Source organism: Sus scrofa, chromosome 18 (genome assembly GCF_000003025.6).
Source record: "Sus scrofa isolate TJ Tabasco breed Duroc chromosome 18, Sscrofa11.1, whole genome shotgun sequence".
NCBI classification, from domain to species: Eukaryota; Metazoa; Chordata; class Mammalia; order Artiodactyla; family Suidae; genus Sus; species Sus scrofa.
In genome coordinates, this window is record NC_010460.4 from 44264741 (window position 1) to 44284496 (window position 19756).

At 40.9% G+C, this 19756-nt stretch overlaps 1 long non-coding RNA gene across 4 annotated transcripts in view; it reads left to right on the forward strand.

The window, feature by feature from the left end:
• Positions 4483 to 19756, forward strand: part of LOC102167346 — a 55524-nt gene continuing 40250 nt past the window's right edge. For 2 of the 4 annotated variants that reach the window (XR_002340315.1, XR_002340319.1), the window contains exons 1-2: positions 4485 to 4582; positions 6339 to 6433. This is a non-coding gene — a long non-coding RNA (uncharacterized LOC102167346). Of the gene's footprint in view, positions 4583 to 6338; positions 6434 to 19756 lie in introns of all 4 variants that reach the window. The other 2 variants (XR_002340318.1, XR_002340316.1) reach the window with 2 other exon arrangements.

Here is a 19756-nt window from a genome sequence, read left to right on the forward strand (position 1 = left end):
GCTTGGAAACAATCGTCACGGTTTCAGACGGGACCACGGAGGAGGCAGGGACCTGGGCTCTCCCGTGAGGAGGGCCTGGTGGCATTTGAAAGGTGTGGGGACGGGGAGTAGGGGAAGGGTGGGAATGGGGAGTAGAGGAAGGGTGGGGAGGGGGTGCAGACGAATGCGGGAAGAGACTTTCTACAAACAGAAATGAGGAACGCTCCCCCTTCCCCCACCAGCAGATGTCCAGCTCCTTTTTGCCTGCGACAGTCGTGACCTCATTACAGTGTTCCCTGCATCCTGGCTTCTCAGAGCATTCACTCGACACCCCTTTTCACGGCCCTCCCCCCCCCCCGCCGCGCCCCATTTCACCTCCAAAGGAATAACTTCTTTATTGTGCACACTCATTTGGAATGTGATGCCCCTGTCCTTCCCAAGACCCCTGCTTCATGAGTGTGAGAAGCTGGAAGGAGCGTTGTTCCTGCAGGCGAAAGGTGAATTACAGCTAGAGCCAAATGATGAGCCTGATTTAGACTCAGCGTCAGATCCGGAAGGGCCCTTGGCGCTCACTTCCAGAGCCTCCTCTGTTACTTGCCCAAGCTCATAAGCTGGCAAGTGGCAGAGCCAGAGCCGGAATGCAGGATTCGGGGCCCTGGTCTGCAGTACGTTCCTGACAGCTCAGTGAGAGAAGGAGCCTGGTGTTTTCAGCATCAGCCAGGTCACCATGGCCATCCCCAGCTTAATTTCCATTCGGATGTTCTCTCTGTGAGTCGGACTCAAAGGGAAGGCAGAGGCTAAATCCAGGAGATGCCAGACATCTCAGAGCACCACGGTCATCCTTGCAGCAGCTCACACTTTGCAAAGCACTGGAACCCACGTGGAACTCCCCTGATTCTCACAACAACCCAGCACAAGGAGAAGTAGGGCAGGTGTTATAATTATCCCCATTTTACAGGGAGCCAAGGCAAATTCCAGAAGCTTAGGGGGCTGGCCTGAAGCCACTGGATAACTCCCGCCCCTGTTTTAAAACTCCAAATCCTAACTGGACTCCTTTCTAGAACCAGGGCGGAGCTTTCCATTCTCATGGGTTATTGATGGTTAGAACCTTTGCTGAGGACGAGTTGGCTGGGAGTCCAAGCTTTGCTTAGGAACAGTTTAGCCCCCATTAACAAACAATAATCATTCCTGACATTTATGTAACATCTGACATTTATATAGCACCTCTCATCCCAATGCATCATAACCATGACTGTGCAGTTTGCCAGAGAATCATGACTGGACTGGCTAGAAACTGTCGTGCTTTGCCTGGATCGTCACATACTTCTGAGCTGGTTTTGCCATACTAAATGGAAGAGCTCTGTGTTTCCTTTCTATTTTTTAAGTGTTTAAACAACTCTCTTTCTTGGTGTTTCTTGAGACCACAGGGACTGCTGACTATTCCTTTCCCACAGCTTGATTCAGAACTCATCACTGCGTTTCCTATTTGTTCTCTTCCACGTGTAGCCCTGAAGGAATTGCAAAAGAAGGGCTCCAGTCCTAACTTGAATCTTAACTAATAAAACTTTTAAAATGACAGCTCAATTACCTGTGTTTACAGAAGAAAGCAACAGCCTCCTGAGGAACAGCCTCCTTGCCCACATTCCTACTCAATTAGCTGGACATCCTTTTCCACCTAAAGCAAGGATCTACCTCCTTCTCCCTTAAAGAAAAAGCGTGAACCAGACAAGGAGCAACCTTGAGACAGAAAAGGCAGACAGCCTAACTTATCAATGCTCAGTCAGAGAGCTCATCTCTTCTTCCGGCTGACAGGTGTGGACCAAAGGAATAGAATGGAGAATTGAATAAGCAAAACTGAGATGATGATCAAAAGAGTTTAAAACCTGTAATTAGTTAATCAACATATAAATTTAAAACATTTAATTCCCAATATTCTCTAAACAGAAGCATATATTTGAGTTTTAAAGCAAGTAGCTCATCAGTTTCTAATACTATCCAAATCAGTTGTCCATCCTTGAAAATTGTTGCTGATCTTTTGTTTGATGTGCTGTTACCAGGTAAACATCACCCTGTCTACACCACGGTTGACAAGAGAATACACATGGGACTCTTCCAATGACTTCCCCAAAAACTTGATAATCATTAGGTTACTTGGAGTCTCAATGGACAGATAATTTCTCCACATCAGCCATATTGTTTGTGGTGCTGACTCACCTCTTAGCTTCTGCTGAACTGACAGCAATTTCATTCACAATGTTTCTAGCCATTGCATTACAGTTTTCTGTATATTTCAGATCTCTGTTACCAAATAAATCACCCATACATACAATTTTTTAAATGTAAAATGAAAAAGACAGGTGGTATTTATGAACGTGGACTCCAAAGTGAGGCTGGCACAGGACAAATAAGTACTTACCCTCACTTTTATCAATGAAATTAATGTGGCCAATGCCATGACAGAAGGAGAGCCAGTGATTTTAGCAAACTTAACCAAATAAATGCAAAAAGAACCTGTGTCCCCAGACCCATCCCAGCCCCACACTAACCCATACATGCACCATCTGTACCAAGCAGGCTCTCATCTGCCAAACCATGCCAACAGAGCCCTCAGGTTTGTGGGTGTGAATCTCTGCAGGCCTCGTGCTCACCATGTCTCTGTCAGGATCTCTCGGAGCCAGAGTCCCATGGGGGCTGCAATTCCTAGAAGCAGCCATGCAAGAGCATCTCAAGGAGTACCTTAGCAGGTGGCAGCCATAACCTGGGGCATTTGCCTGCTGGTGTGCCAGCACCACCTCCAGCAATGCCACATTACCTACTAGGACTCTGCCCATTACGGCCTGAGAGATATGTGGAGACAGGGACCCTAGAGTCAAGGTAAACTAGCTGGGGTACCACCCACCCAGGGCCCTTCCTACCTTCCTCACCACCCTCCACAGAGTAGGAGAACAGGTGAAGCACAAGGCTAACCATAAGACACCACACTGGCTGGACCTAGGAAGAGCTACCTTGCACCTACACTGACCCCCTGGGAGAGCAGAGGTTAACCCTTTAGTCACTGGATCACGTGGCAGCCCAAGGAAGAGGCCCAGGCAGCTGGGCCAGTAGAGTAGCACAGAGGTCAAAGCAGGGATTATTTACTAACCGCCATGGAAGAATTTTAATATTTTAACCAATTTACAGCCTTACCAGTATTTTCCTACGGAATGTGAGGCCTGAGGAGAACGATCCTAAGGATCCTTGGATGAGGAGAAATCATCATGCTTTGGATCCAGTCATTTCTCCAACATTCAACAGAGGTCTGCCCAGTACTGGGGAGAAAAAAAAAGGTCTCCTTCCCAGTTCCTAGGTTCCTGCAGAAGTTCTCAAACTTGGCGGCAAAACAAGTACTCGGGCAAATTGTTAAGACGGTTTCTTGAGTCAGACTTCCCCAGTCCGAACGTCTGGCATTGGGCCCAGGATTCTGCATTTGTGATTCTGACACATGTGTCTGGGGACCCCACTTCAAGTGACTCTGGTCAAGTGAATTCACAGATGGGCAGTGACCTGAGAGGATGCTGCCTGCCACATTGAAAAAGAAAAAAAAAAAAAACAAAAACAAACATGACCCTGGGCTCACATGCCTAAGACAAACCCTCTAGCTGCTTCCCCTAAAGACACATATATCCCTGAGAAGGCTTCCCTGTCCCTCCTATGTGCACCACTCAGAGGCACCTTTCCCCTTTTTTCTGTCATTCCAGGCTTTTTGCTTTTCTTTACTTTCTTTCTTTTTTTTTTTTTTTTAGGGCCACACCCAAGGCATATGGAAATTCCCAAGCTAGGGGGTGGAATCAGAGCTGCAGCTGCTGGCCTACACCAGCCACAGCAACACAGGATCCCAGTGGCATCTTCGACCTACACCACAGCTCACAGCAATGCGGGATCCTTAACCCACTGAGCCAGGCCGGGGATCAAACCCACATCCTCATGGATTCTAGTTGGATTGCTTTCTGCCTGGCCACAATGGGAACTCCAGCAAGGCTTTTCTTAACTGAGTTAACACTTGCTAGGTTTCTGGTTAAACCCCTTGCTATGGACCACTGGGAAGTTTCTCTCTCTTCTAAGAGGAATATTCCCCAAGTGTCTTCATTATTTTAACGGATAAAGAGTTCCAAATAAATGGAATTGCAAAATGCATCTTAACACAGCAACAACTACAGCAAGGCTAGCTAACACTTACCAAGCATTTCATTTTCTCTGGGCCAAGGCTTGGGCTAAGAGCTTTAAATGTGTTCTTTCAGTTACTTTTCACAATAATTCTAGGAGGTGGTTGGACCTGTTCTCATTTGCAATGAAGAGATCGAGTCTTAGAGCAGCGCGGAGCTTACCCAAGAGAGCACACCTAGGACACGGCACCACCCAGACCACAGGCGCAGTACCAGGGCCTCCCGGAAGTCCAATGGGACATAGAGCATGCGCGGAGCCCAGGCGCTTGTGCAGAGCGCCAAGCATGCCCACTGTACCCTCCCATCTCATTTGCATTCAACGCTCCTGACGCTTCCCGTGCGCAAAGGGCTGGGGGACCCGAGATGCCAGGGAGTTCGGAGGGTTGCGAAGCCGCTACCAGGTAAGCCTTTTTCCCTGTGCGGCAGGCGGGATGGTGGTGAGGCGGGAGCGGACAGCCCTGAGAAGTCCTGTTTTCCTTTCAGAGCAGAACATTCTTGGAACTCAGAAAAAAGGCAGAGGCGCTCAAAGACACACGAAAAACGAAGCAGCCCTGTCTTACTGGTGTTGGTCTCTGTGTCGGACAACTAACCATTTCCATTGAAAATGATGCCACAGAAGGAAAGGGAAAGACAGAGCAGCTCTTTTCCTTTCAGTCTTTCTTTACTCATGAGTACACAGAAGGCAGAGTATTGGTAGTGTGTGCACACGGAGAAATGAGATAAAAGACAGCTGAGTTCATTTTGTGTAGCATTTCCCCTGCGCGGATAAGAACGAAATACATACGCACATAGGAGCCGGGAAATACAAATTGTGTGAATTCACTGATGCCACGGACGAGTTAACATGTTCACATTCAAAACTGGTATTGCACAGTATAAAGATGAGTGGTAAAATGAGTGCTAATAATATTTTAGTTTTTTTGTTGCCTTGAACGTTAAATAGCAAATTAAAAACACTGTGACAAGTTGAGAGATTGACTGTGGGAGAGAGGAGAACCTTTCTATTTAATATCTTTAATGGCACTTTTCGCCAGTCTTTTGAACAAGAGGCCCTGCAACTTCAGTTAGCACCAGGTCCAAGAATTATGTAGCCAGCCTTAAGTACAGACAAATGATTGATGCAAGCCACCGTGCCCCTGGAGCCAGGCTCAACAGGCTGAGAATAAGGGCAAGCACAGCAGGAGGTCTAGCAGCTTCAGCTTTGTCACTTACGAAGTGTGTGACCCTGGCCAGTTTTTAACCTCTCTGAACTTCAGATTCTTCATCTGTAAAATGGAGCTAATATCAGCATCAACCTGCCAGGATATTGCAAGGACTCAATAAGTTAATATATGTAAAGTGCTTAAAACAATGCCTGGCATATTGCAAAAAAATGTTAGAGCCTGTGATGCCTTAATGAGGTTTAGGGGAGAATTTCATAAAAGAATCCATGTCAAGGCTTAGCACATAGGCGTGTCGCCTAGAATGTTCGCAGCAAATGTCCATTACATATAATTGCAGGTAAGCGGTAATACTGAAGTTCTGTGGATTCGAATGGAGGAATCAATCCAATCTGACCTCAAATTAAGGGCCTTTGTATACGCCACTTGCATTTGAAGGAGTTAGATGAACACATCTGCCCTAAATTTGGGCAGATGTGGGCAACAAAGCAGTTTTACACTGGCTCCTGTTCAAGTTGAAACCATCACAATGATCTCTTCCAGTCTTGACAAATAAATGCATTTTTACACCAGCAGTTGTGTATTAACTCTTGTGTGGTTTAGGTTTTCTGGAATCACTTCTTAAAATCCCAGCAGGTATAGCTTGAAAATGCCATACTCTTGCGGTGGAGGTGAGAGTTCATGTCAGGTCTGCAGTGTTGTTGAACAAAGGGGAGCCTGGTCACTTGGCGAGCTTGGGAGACCTCATCTGGAAAGCCATCAGTTGCTGATGGCTTGACCTGTTCCTTTAGGGTTATTATATTCACCACCTTATAAAATGTAATGTTTTCTCTTGAACTGGGCTGGAAATCAAAAGCTTCACCTATCCCAAAGAATATTAAAGTGTTAACATTCCTATAAAAGTTACTTGTCTTAAGATGTTTCTTTTTATTTTTTTAAAGAGAGACCTGATTAAACAAAAAACTTCTCTCTTTTTCTCTCCTGCCTGGGGATTAAGTGAAAGAGATTGACACCTGCTCTGAATAATGACCCAGAAGAGAAGCGCTGTGTCAGCACACTCCAAAAATTTTAGTCATTTCCTTAAGATCAATGGTAAGTGGAAAGTAACGGTTTTACTATAATTAGGAGTGTTTTATATCTAGGGAAGGTTCATTTAGACTAAAACATTATTGATATCACATAAATTAATATTGAGTGTCGCCTCATATGAACTGATATTTCACATGGAACCTCTTTTTATATCATCGTTAACCACATGTTTAACTCATGTACTGCTGACATGAAAGGTTATTCTCATCTCTTTAGGGGCATTTATAAGTACCTTATTTAAATGATTCTTGAGAATCTCAGTAGCTTTTAAACCTAATTGATCAGCGATTCCTCCTCATTCTTACATGATAGAGAATATTTAAAAACCTGGAAAGTGATTCTCAACCTCATTTGAATCCTGAAAATTGCCCACTGAGAGAGTCAGAAAATATAAAGCTTCCCCATCCCCCACCCTGGTTTTAAAATATTCTCTCTATAGCTTTCACAACAGTGCCCTTACATGAGAATGCAACACAGACAGTACCCTGGAACATTGTGCTGTTTAGAAAAAAACCATCTATTTTCAGGGCTGCTATTGCTATTTAATGCTACGCCAAAGTCTGAGGGGAAGCAAAAAACACTACTACCTGTGAGCACAAACTGTGCTTCAAGCCCATTGTATATTTTATCTCATTGAGTCCTGACAGCTCTGAGTGAAAGATGTTATTACTCCTGTTTTATTGGTGGAAGTATTAAAGCTCAGAGAGGCTAAGTAATTTGACAAGGTCACACAGCTAATAAGTAAGGCAGCTAGGTTTTGAATCCAGTTCTAACTCTAGAATCCCCGTTGTCCATCATATCCTGCTACAGTGGCCTTTATTTCAAGACACTCCCATCTCTCTCATTCTCCGCATAACATTATTTTGTTTTGTTGAGCAACCCATGCACACATATGTACAGCAGAGGCTGAAAGCTGTTGGCCTCTCCATCATCTTTTTGTGGGAGCTGTAACCTTTCATAGGCTGAATCCTGTGTTTGTAGAGAGGAGCAGTAAACCTGTTTGATGAAAATCGGAGGACCCTGAATCACAAGTCCTGGCCGTCGTAGGTGATCCAGGCATGTAGAAGTCCCATTTGTGTTGGGGGGGATTGTGGTCAAGAGAACCAATGGCTGCCCTGAGTATTTATTACGACAGAGGGCTGCCAAACATGACTTTGACCTTAGCCCCACTGAGAATAAAAATCAGCAAAGGCAGAGAAGGTGGGGGTCATTGGCGTGGTGGCTGAAGGGATACTCGAAACACTAAATTTGCCAGAGGAAGACAAATGCAAAGATAGTTAAGATTTCTGGAACCCTATTTATGGCTTTCCTTTCAATAGTCACTCATCTGCTTTCTTTTTATGGACTCAGATCTGGGGGCATGCTACATAAAAATAAAAAGTTTCAATTGGGGAGTTCCCCAATGGCCTAGCAGTTAAGGGTCTGGCATTGTCACTGCTGTGGTTCAATCCCAGGCCCAGGAACTTCTGCATGCCCTGAGTACAACAAAAATAAATAAATATCTAGTTTTACATTAGAATAATGTCTTGAGAAATATGAGAGCTTTCTCTTCTCTTTCTCTCCATAGCCAAAGAGGTCCCTTATGATCTTTTTTTTTTTTTAATGGAAATGTTTTATTGTTTCTGCAGGTTATAAAATTAATATATGCTTGTAAAAACCTTAAGTAACACAAAGGGTTTAAAATAGAAAATAGATTTCTATCTATAATCCCATCTAAAGATAACCACTAAAAAGTTTGATGAATATCCTTCTGGAGATTATATTATACTATAAACAGAAATTGCCTGAATGTGGTCAGACTACATATTCTATTCTCAAACTGCTTTTTCCCATAATTTAGTGTTCAGTTTTACAATGTATTGTGACATCTGTCCAGAGGAATGTTATAATATGGCATGATCCTTTTTCATGGTTATATAAGATTCTGTTGTTTGGGTGCAGTCCCTCAGTTCACTTTGAATGGATATTCCTGTAGTTTCCAATTTGTTGCTATTATAATCAGTGCTATAGTGGACACCTGTTCATGTACTTGTTCACACATATATAAGTACTTTTCACAGAAATGATATTGCAGGGTCACAGGCTATGCATGTTTTAAATGTTGTTATCTCTAGCTTGATAGCCTTCCAGAATGGTAGCACCAATTTACTGTCCAACCCACAATGAGCAGGAGTATCCCCTGTCCCCACACCTTTACGCATAGAGCACCTTTTAAGAGTAATTAAATTCTTACATGAGATATCAAACAGATGCAAGTCTGTCTTATAAGCAAAACTGAAATTAGTGGTTTCTACAAAGAAACCTGCAAATAAAGGACTATATCACAAATGCAGATGTGATAGTATGACAGAATTCATACTATAAATCATAACAACAGCTAACTTTGTCAGCAGTCAGTGTAAGTCTGTCCTACACATCTCATTCAATTAGGATAACCCTGTGAAGTTAGTATTATTATTATCATCCTCTATTCTACAGAGGAAACTGAATTACAGAGAGGTGCAGCAACTTGCCTAAATGACTGACAAGAGGTGGAATTGGGATTCTTTTTTTTTTTCATGTTTTTAAATTGATATATAGTTGGTGTACAATATTATATACATTTCAGGTGTGCAACACAGTTATTCACAATTTTTGAAGGTTATATTCCATTTGTAGGTATTATAAAATATTGGCTATATTCTTTGCGTTGTACTATATATCTTTTTTTTGTTTTCTTTTCATGGCTGCACCTGTGGCATATGGAAGTTCCTGGGCTATGGGGTGAATTGGAGCTGCAGCTGCAGGCCTATGCCATAGCTACTGCAACACCAAATTGGAGTTACATCTGCAACTTGTGTCGCAGTTTGTGGCAACCCCAGATCCTTAACCCACTGAGCAAGGCCAGGGATCTAACCCACATCGTCATGGACACTGTGTTGGGTTCTTAACCTGTTGAGCCACAATGGGAATTCCATGTAGTATATATCCTTGTAGCTTATTTGATACCTAGTAGTTTGTACCCACCCTTGTCCTGCCTCTCCCTTCTCCCCTCTCCCCACTGAAAACCACTAGTTTGTTCTCTATACCTGAAAGTCTGGTTCTGTTTTGTTATATTCACTAGTTTGTTTTACTTTTTAGATTCCACATATAAGTGATATCATACAGTATTCGTCTTTCTCTCTGATATGTATTTCACTTATCCTAATACCCTCCGAGTCCATCCATGTTGTTTCAAATGGCAAATTTTCATTCTTTTTTATGGCTGAGTGGTATTCCATTGTGAGTGTGTGTGTCTGTATGTATTATATCACATCTTATGTATCCATTCATCTGTGGATCAACACTTAGGTCATTTCCCTATCTTTGCAATTGTAAATAATGCTGTTATGAACACTGGGGTGCATGTACCTTTTTGGGTTAGTGGTTTTGTTTTGTTTGATAAAGACTCAGGAGTAGAATTGCTGGATCATATGGTACTTCTATTTTCAGTTTTTTGAGATATCTCCATGCTGTTTTCCAAAGTGGCTGCACCAATTTACATTCCTACTAAGAGTGTAGGAGGGTTCCCTTTTCTCCACGTCCTCTCCAACATTTATTTGTGGTTAATTTTTGTGGTTAATATATAGAACATAAAAATTACTTACCTTTTTAGTCATTTTAAGTGTACAATCTGGTAGCATTAAGTACATCTACACTGTTGTGTAATGATCACTGTCATGTATTTCCAGAACTTTTTCATCATCCCCAAAGGAAACCCTATATATAATAGACAATAACTCCTCATTACCTCTCCTTCTGGAACTGGGATTTGAATTCATGAAACCTGAGGTTAAAGCCCAAGACTTAAATACCAGAGTCTAACTGCTTTGATGGTCCTACCATATTCTCCTTCACTGGGGCATTTGAATTAAACTTGGACTTTAGTGCTTTCTTTTTGTGGGTAGGGCCTTGTGTGATAAAGGAATGGTAGCCATAGAATATTTCCAGAATAATGGGAAGCTCTGTGGCAAAGGTGGGATTGTGAGGGCGCAAGTCAAGCCTTAGCACTGCTGAGTTAGCGTTACTGAACTCACCCGTGGTCATTCTAATTGCCAAACATGAAGACCAGGGTTTTAAACCTAGGCTGATGAATCAGGGGTTTTTTTGTTTGTCTTTGGCTGTTGTTTTTAAAGAGGAACCTTTTCTATCCTGATTCACTAATCCAAAGAACCTGTCAAGGGGCAGCTGTGGCAGGTATGGGCCCCCTTAGGGCAAATCCTCAGTATCCCACAAATGGAAGGAGAGGGAGGTGAGGTATCCTCTAGAGGCTGGCTCCAACCCGAGGTCCAGACAGATGGGGTTCTTTCGTCTCCCCACCTCTTTATGTGGGTCCCACCCTGTGCCAAATTTTGCTTCCCTGAGTAGATCCTTCTGGAATACAGCAGCCATCACTCATTGCATTGTCAAGGGCTAAATGGCTGCCTTTTTGGAGAGGAATCTCACTCTGTAAATCAGCCACCAGGCACTGTTTATCCTACTGATGGATGTCACACATCCACACATATGGGACCTAAACCAAAGCTGTAGGTTTTTTTTCCAGTCCACATTTTAGATGTTTTTCTCTGTGTTTTTGATTTATTACATTACTGTTTAAGAGTAAGTTCTTTTGGGGAAATCATTTTCCATATATTATTTAACCCTCCCATCCAAGACAAGAAAACTTTGCAAGAAAATGTATACCATCGTGGCATTTCAAACGTATTACAGGAGTTCCCTGGTGGCCTAGCAGGTTAAGGATCTGTGACATTGTCACTGCTGTAGCTCAGATTACTGCTGTGATACAGGTTCAATCCCTGGCCCAGGAACTTTCATATGCTGTGGACGCAGCCAAAAAAAAAAAAAGAAAAAAAATGTATTATAAGGTTGTCTGTCTTCATAAAAAGAGATCCAGATTTTTTCCTCTTTTTTCTACTCATAGCCCAGTGAAATTAATAAAGGTAAATAGTCCAGAATATAAGGAGAAGGAGGAGAGGAAAGGAATATAAGGAGGAGGAGGAGAGGAATATAAGGAGGAGGAGGAGAGGAATATAAGGAGAAGGAGGAGGAGATAGAGACCGAGACGGGGACAAAACAGAAGAATACAGAAGTTAGGGTTTCATTCTTACAGTGTTACCTGGTATTCTTCAACTTGCCAAAAATAAAAAAATACTAGAACCCAAGAGTTATGGTTCTGTTTTAAAAATAAAAATAAATTGCAATTAAAATGATTAAACTAAGTAAAACAGACACAGGAAACATTACAGGAAAAATATATTTTCTGCGCACTAAGCCTCTGATCCCATTAAATGCTTAAATAATATCTTCCTGACATCCTGACTATAGAAATAACATGTTACTTTCATATTTATGACATTATGAGATTATATTACTCGCTTATGAAAAAATGTTTAATTTGCCATTTTAAAATGACATTGCTATAGACTAGTATATGTTATAGAATTACATACATATGCTGTACCAGCTAGTTTTATACTTTATTATAAACATCACCAACAGGTGCAAAAATACCACCTAAAATAAAACAAAAGATAATGTGTCTTAGAGCAATAAAAGCATATCTGCCCTGCATTCAAAAAGAAGGGTAAATATATGTATATTCCCATCATCTCACATTCCTCTTTCTAGAGCTTTATCTAACTCTTTCTTGGGCACAGTGCCATATACCCATAAGCTTTTGTATCTTCTGATTAAAAGAAAATAAGGGTAGAATCATGTTTGCCACAGTCTGCTGCCAAAAGTCTATGTCTATAATCCATCATTAAAATGTGACAGTGTATGGCTACAAAGAAAGAAAAAAATCTCAGTTTGTCATGCTCATTTGCAAATGTCTCAGGGGCTGGAGATTGTTTGGCAATCTTGCTGTTTCTAGGTTATTTGTGGAATAACCAGTTTAATTGAGCTGATGATTGCCTTGTGCCTACATTGCTTTTCTGACTTAGATCTTTATTTTCGGCAGTTGGCATCGGTTTGTGCTATGTGGCAAGGGAATGGCATGCAGTCAGCAAGCCCAAATTCCCGAGTCCCAGCCCACCCCTTCCTTGCCCTTGCCAATCTGATTTCTGAGGAATTTGCCTAGCGTTGTTACAGGAAAAAAGAAAAAAATAGAAAAGGAACTCCTCGCCCTACTTTGCAGGCCATTTCATCGAATACCTCCTTTGACTTGACATTCTTGGCCCCCGGCCGGAAAAGAGAGTTTTCTGTCTTCATGGAAATGAAGATGTTGAGGATGCTCTCTGCAATTGGAGCACCTCCTGCTGCATGTGGTACACAGTGTAGACCAACCTGTTGCAACCTGGAGTGCAAGTCAGATATTTGCTCCCCAACAGAGCCAGTTGGAGAAAGACAAGGGTGGGGGGAACCTGGGTTAACACCAGCCTTGTCCTGACATGCACCAAGGCTACAGCAGGAAGGAAAACTGAAAACAGAAACATCAGGAAGATCAGTGAGAAGGCAGGGCCTCTCCTTCCTTTACTTTGTTCCTAACAAATGTTCATCTTCACCCTCTCTAAATCATGTCACTTGAATGAAGACTCTATAAAAGTATGAAGTTCATACTGCAAAGCCAGTGTGGAGAGAAATTGCCCTTGACCACTAATGGAAACGGCCATATCCTGCTTTGGAATGGGCTTGTTCCCCTTGAGAATAGGTGAGTACCCCAAGCTAGTTGAATCTTGGAATCTGAGATTATGATGAGATCCACAGACATCACTGAAAAGGGTTTGTGTTTGTCTTCCATGAGAAAAGTCTAATACAGGCCCTTTTTGAAGGGAAATTTAGAGAATTGTTTCTAGGTATACAGTAAATTTCACCTGAAAACCTCCAAATAGTTTTCTCATAACTCCCTGTCCCCCAGGGAAGTAATTGCAGTCCTTTACTCTTTCAGAAAAGAGAGAAGCTCTATCCTTTCAAAGGAGGAGAAAGATAACTTTGATGAATATTGCCAAATACATAAAAGTCACTCCAATTCAAAAAAAGGTATAAGACCAAGTGTGCTAAAACAAAACAGGAATGTTTGATAATTCTTTTAGTCTTCCTCTACATAAGCAAATAAAAATTGAAGGGTTAGAGGATGAATACCCAAACAGGCTTCTTTTCATGACAAAATTTTGAGCAATAATTCTCAATTCTAGGTGAAACCAAATCAGTTCTGAACCCTCAACTGGCACAGCATATCACTAAATTACAGGAGGCACAGTAAAAAGCAGGTGAAGTTTGTGCCCAATATTAAAAGATGGGGAACTCTCTTCATATGAGTTATATGAAAAGGAGGCAAGCAAGGGCTAGCTTCTAAAGAATATCTGACTGTAAGACTGCATGATTTGTGTTAAGGAGTGGTTTATCTGAAAATTAATATAGCTACTCTAGCTTTTTTTTGGTTAGTGTTAGCATGGTATATATTTCCCCATCCCTTTACTTTTAGTGTCTCCATATTTAAAGTACATTTCTTGTAGACATCATGTAGTTAGATCTTGTCCCTTTTATCCACTCTGACAGTTTCTCTCTTAATTGGTGCATTTGGACCATTCACATTTAAAGTGATTATTAATGTAGTTGGAATTATATCTGCCATATTTGCAAGTGTTTTATTTGTTGCTCTTGTTCTTTTTTTTTTTTTTTTTTTTTTTTTTTTGCCTTCCACTCTTTTTCTGCTTTCTCCCCCCACCTTTTTTATTTTTTGTCACCCCACAGCATATGGAGTTCCCAGGCCAGGGATCAGATCCGAGCCTCAGTTGCAACCTAAGCCGCAGCTGCTGCAATGCTGGATCCTTAACCCAGCGTGCCAGGCCAGGGATGGAAACCACATCCCAAACGCTCCCAAGATGCTGATCCTGTTGCACCACAGTGGGAGCTCCTGCTTTCTCTACTTTTAACTATTTTATATGGTTCCATCTTTTCTCTTTCATTATCAATTACACTTTTAAAATTTTTTTATTTTAATTACTCGAATTTTATTACATTTATAGTTGTACAGCAATCAGTTACACTTTTAAGACAAACAATGCGTGGTTTCCCTAGAATGTGCAATATGTGTTCACCTCTTAATTCAAGTTCCACATTAACACTAAACCACTTCATGGGTAGTACAGGCACCTTGGAACAGAATTCCCAGTTCTTACTTCCCATCCCTTATAACTTTGCTTTCCTTTCTCTTATCCATAAGCTATAGCTACTCAGTGTATCTTGGCTGTTATTATTTTGAACAAACTGCTTTCTCTCAGATAGTTGCTTATTTTCAGTTGTGGATGTGGGATTGATGACTTCCAAGTTCTTTACATGTTGGACCAAAAGCCCAAAGTTGACCTTAATTTATATCATATTTACAAGACTAAGAGAGAACAGGTAATTAGGATCTAGCAGAAAGAGTAATGAGACCAGAATCCATCATCAATCAATAGACTATCAGAATAACTAAGAAAAGTTGAAACAAGTTGGCAGGTAGGGGAAATGTCGTGGAGAGAAGGGATGGGGAGAGATGTTTGAAAATCTAAAACTTTAAGCTTGTTGCTTTCTTTATGAAATGCAGAGTCTGAGGAAACAAGGTTTCTGAGAAGAGAGTCAGAGTCAATATAAATAGTTGGTATTATTAATAGTGGCTAAAGACACCACTCCTTTGTGGCTTAAGATGGCTATATTTTATTTATTTATTTATTTATTTATTTTTATTTATTTTTATTTTTGACGTTTCCCGGGCTGCTCCCATGGCACATGGAGGTTCCCAGGCTAGGGGTCAAATCGGAGCTGTAGCTGCCGGCCTACACCACAGCCACAACAACTCGGGATCCAAGCCTCTTCTGCAACCTACACCACAGCTCACAGCAACGCCTTAACCCACTGAGCAAGGCCAGGGATCGAACCACAACCTCATGGTTCCTGGTCAGATTTGTTAACCACCGAGCCATGATGGGAACTCCAAGATGGCTATATTTTAAACGAATAAATGAGTAAACAAAGAAACCGCATTAAGCCTGAATTCACGAAAGCTGAAATTGTGCCATGAGACAGACAAGGTCTGAGTTACGGGACTGAGGTGTTACCTGTACCTAGAAAATCTCTTAGGCACTCACAGCCCCCTTTCCCTGGCCTGCGCCACAGCCATGGCTTCACCAGACCTGTAACCCACTGAGGAAGGCCAGAGATCAAACCCATATCCTCACAGAGACAATGTCAGGTCCTTAACCCACAAAGCCACACAATGGGAACCCCCCAAAATATTTTAAATACACATTTTTTTGCTCACATAATTGTGTTCCAAAAGATTCATTCTATAATAGGTAAGAGCATATTAGTAGTGACAAACGGAATCCCATTAAGATGAGGGAATGAAGAAGGAGAAAAAGGAAAAATATTGTTGAGTGCTTATGTGTCAGGCACTGTGCTAGGCTATTCAGATGAGGTCATTTAATCCTCCCATTGCCCTTTGAGAGAGATGTGATTACTCTCTTAGACGAGAGAACAGTGCCTGATTTCCTACGCCACATGTAAATTGCACTTATTGAAATCCCTAAGAGGTCTAAAGTCTATACCAACACCTATGAAAAATTATGATAAAATTATTATATAATACTACATTTGAACAGAACACCAAATTAGAGCAGAAAAATCAAGTGATGATATAAATATAGTTTTATCCTACAATTTTTAATTAAAAAAATTAAAGCAAGTGCATTAAGGTGCTAAATGAGCCTCCGAGTGAATTGATGTGTGGGGTTTTTTTGTCTATTAAAAAAAACTAAAAAACAAAGTTATCAACAAAGACTTTAAAAATCCAATCAGTAATAAAGCGAATGTGGCAGGAGGCATGCAATGCATACTATACTATCTTCAACCTATCTTTCAAAGAGTTAAAAATGCATAAGGAAAGTCTGGGTTTGACTCCAAATCATAAACTCGACTTGAACTCTGTTGTCAATTGGCAGGGAAAGCATTCCAGACTCTAAGAAACTTTGATTTTTTTTTTTTCTCTTCATAGCATCAAGAAAATGCTGGAGGGCTTATAGGACCCCTGGCATGTAAATTGTAGCCATCAGGAGAAAAGCCCACTGTATTAACAAGTGATGCTTTCGAAGTCATTTTCTTACAGTCCCTTACAATGCTGCCACAGAGACAGAATAAAGATGGGACAAAGAATTCTTCTGGTTTGAAATCACCCAAGTGATGCAGAAGAAAAAGAAGCATTTTGCCAAAATTCCAAGATTAAATATATTAAGGAGAGAGGTATCTGTCACCATCCAAAATAGTTTTGTAAACAATAGTTGCAAGACATCAGAGCCTCTAAAAGACAAGATTTCTTTTCAGTGCCACCTTTGAAGAGTGATCAGGAATGTATTTCATTTCTGGTTTAATAAGGTTATTAACAATTTCTTTTTTTAAAAAAGCAAAGTAACATTTTCTGTGAAGTTTGGCCGATAAGCGTTCATGTAGTAAAGAATTGTGTGCTTTTTTATGAACAGTCTACACAGTAGAATAAAACACTATCTACATGAGCTTTCACACAGCAGAGCAATTAATTAACTTATCTCGGTGAACACTGTTCTCACTGAAACTTATTAAAAGTCTGATTCATCCACAAAGCCCCAGGCAACCATCAATTGCCTCATAATAATACAAAAGAAAAATAAGCTATGGTTATGTTCTCATTTAATATCCTAAAAAGATCCTCTTTGCCCTCTGTCTTTGTTTGAAAATATCTCTATTAAGAGTTTAAAAAAAAAAAAAAAAACTCCCACTTGACATGAAATATGTTATGGCAGGGAACTGTGGGAGTAAATTACAGAGCCTCCAGGATACCAGATTAAGAAGAGAAGCTGGACTTTCTCAAAGACACACAAATCATTCAACATGTAGCACAACAGGGCATACAGTGTGTTATCGATGCCGAGTTCCAAGCACCATTGTTAATACAGACCAGAAGAGGAATTGTTCATTAAATAATAAAGGGGGAGGGGAGGGAATGCTCAGACTCCAGCATTAAAAAGCCTGCAGCAGAGGCACGCTGGTATCACAAGTATTAAAGAGCTTAAGAGTTATTAGTCTGCTTAGGGTTTTGGTTTAATTCAACTCTCCCAAATATCAACCTAACAACTTCTAAGCAGAGACTATAGTTTATGAACCATGTATTTTTTTTTAATATTTGGTATATAGTTGACAATATCAATAGCGCCCTCTACAGGAAGTTTCAGACCCACAATTTGAGTTTTCTTAAATTTGAAAAAGGCTAAGTAAGGTGAACACCATCTGAGAACAAGATGAAAATTGATAAAAATTGAAGAAAAATGTGAAATCCTTATGATGTCTTCATTTCATGGCATATTTAGGAACTTGGAATGAAACAAAACAAAACCACAGCTGGAAGCCTTAGGTTATTCTATATTGGGGTGTGTGTATATATATTGGCAGTGGTGGTTTGTTAACATGTAGTCATTTGAGACTAACACTGAAATCCTAAGGTGTCTTTTTTCTTTATATTGAAACCTTAAAAACATACTGCTTTCCCTATTCCAAGATTTGCTAGTTGCAGTACTCTCCAGTGTCAACCAGATTCCTTTTAATAGTTTACTTTGGGGGAATACATTGATAAGTGTACATACCTTTCAGATTATGCTTATTTTCCTAATATGCGGTAAAGATGCTTAACTTTGGGTTTTTGCACATGAGAAAGTCTTGATGCTGGTAAGATAGGCCTGTATGAATCTGAAAAACGTGGCTGTTTCATAACTACAAATCATTCCTCTCCGTGACCCCTGCTTTCAAATCCAGATTCAGAAGCCAGAACTTGCTTGAAAAAGTTGTTACAGCTAAATTCTCTACTACAGCCTTGGAAGGCAGAGATCCAGGCTTCTTATCTCACAGCTGTAATAATGACCTTGTGACAATGATTTAATCTCACCTTACTTTAGCAAGTTATCACAATTGGGAGGAAATTGATTTCTGATTTCAGAGTTATCTTGAGAGTTACTAGGAGTGACACAACAAATGCCAGCTCTAAAAGCAGCAGCAGTTATTTTGTGTGATCCATGAAGGCATATGAATAAGGAGTTCGGAGGCCGAGTTTTAGTTTCCGCTTTGCTGTGCCTTTTTAAAATTGATGAACTTTTCTGCACTTAGTTTCTTCATCAGAAAAAAAAAAAATTAGAAACTCCTGTTTGGGGAAGTATTTAGAACTGGATACCTAGAAATGCCAGATGAAATATCATAAACATCTCTTTCATAGTCGAGCTATTAAGGAAGGAAGGATAAACAAATAGTTAAACTGAAGAGAGCCGGAGAACAGGTGTTAGCTGAATCCGAGGGTATCCTGTAGGCATTTGCCAATCTTTTTTTTTTTTTTTTCCATTTTTTTTCCTTTTTTTTTTTTTTTTTTTTTTTTTAAGGGAATTTGCCAATCTTTCTAACCAAGAGACTGGAATTTTAATGGCCATCTGAAGCCTAAGCAAGATGCAGACTTGAAACTGATCCTTCATAGAAAACCAAAATAGTGAAGGGATGCACTTTCCAAATTAAACCTTGTAAAAGGAGATAACAAGGAAGTCCTCCATCTCAACCTAGGTTGTGGGTTGGAATATTACATCTTCCCTGAAAATGCAGAACCACAAGCCTGTCCTTAGAAGGTTTGGGGTTAAATTTATGTTACCTGTGCAATTCAGGAAACTTCAAGTCAAGAAGTTAACCCAGGAGTTCCCTTCGTGGCTCAGCAGTTAACGAACCTGACTAGGATCCATAAGGACGAGGGTTTGATTCCTGGCCTCCCTTGGTGGGTTGGAGATTTGGCGTTGCCATGACCTGGAGTGTATGTAGGTTGCAGACACAGCTCAGATCCCGAGTTGCTGTGGCTGTGGTGTAGGCCAGCAGCTGCAGCTCCAGTTCAACCCCTAGCCTGGGAACCTCCATATGCCACAAGTGTGGCCCTTAAAAGCAAAAAAGAAAGAAAGAAAGAGAAGTTAACCCAGTGTGGACCCAGATGAGTAGTGTGACCTGCAGGGCCTGGCAAAGATAAACACAGATTCCCTCTGAGGGACTCCCCTCAACGCAGGTCATGCAGGATTCCTACAGATAAAGCTGAATAGTCTCTCAGAATCCAAAATTATGGAGTACCTGGGGTAACAGGTCCCATGAGTGAGTCAGCAGAAGCAATAACAGCTGAATTAGACCACCAAGAATTTTGAATATTGGAATGGATGGTACAGAATATAAAATAACCAGGTATGAAATGTTAATGAAATAAATAGAGAATAAAAAAACTCAAAGAAAGTAATAATATACTTTAAAACACTAGGCAGATTTGAAAAAGAACCAAATATTTTTAAA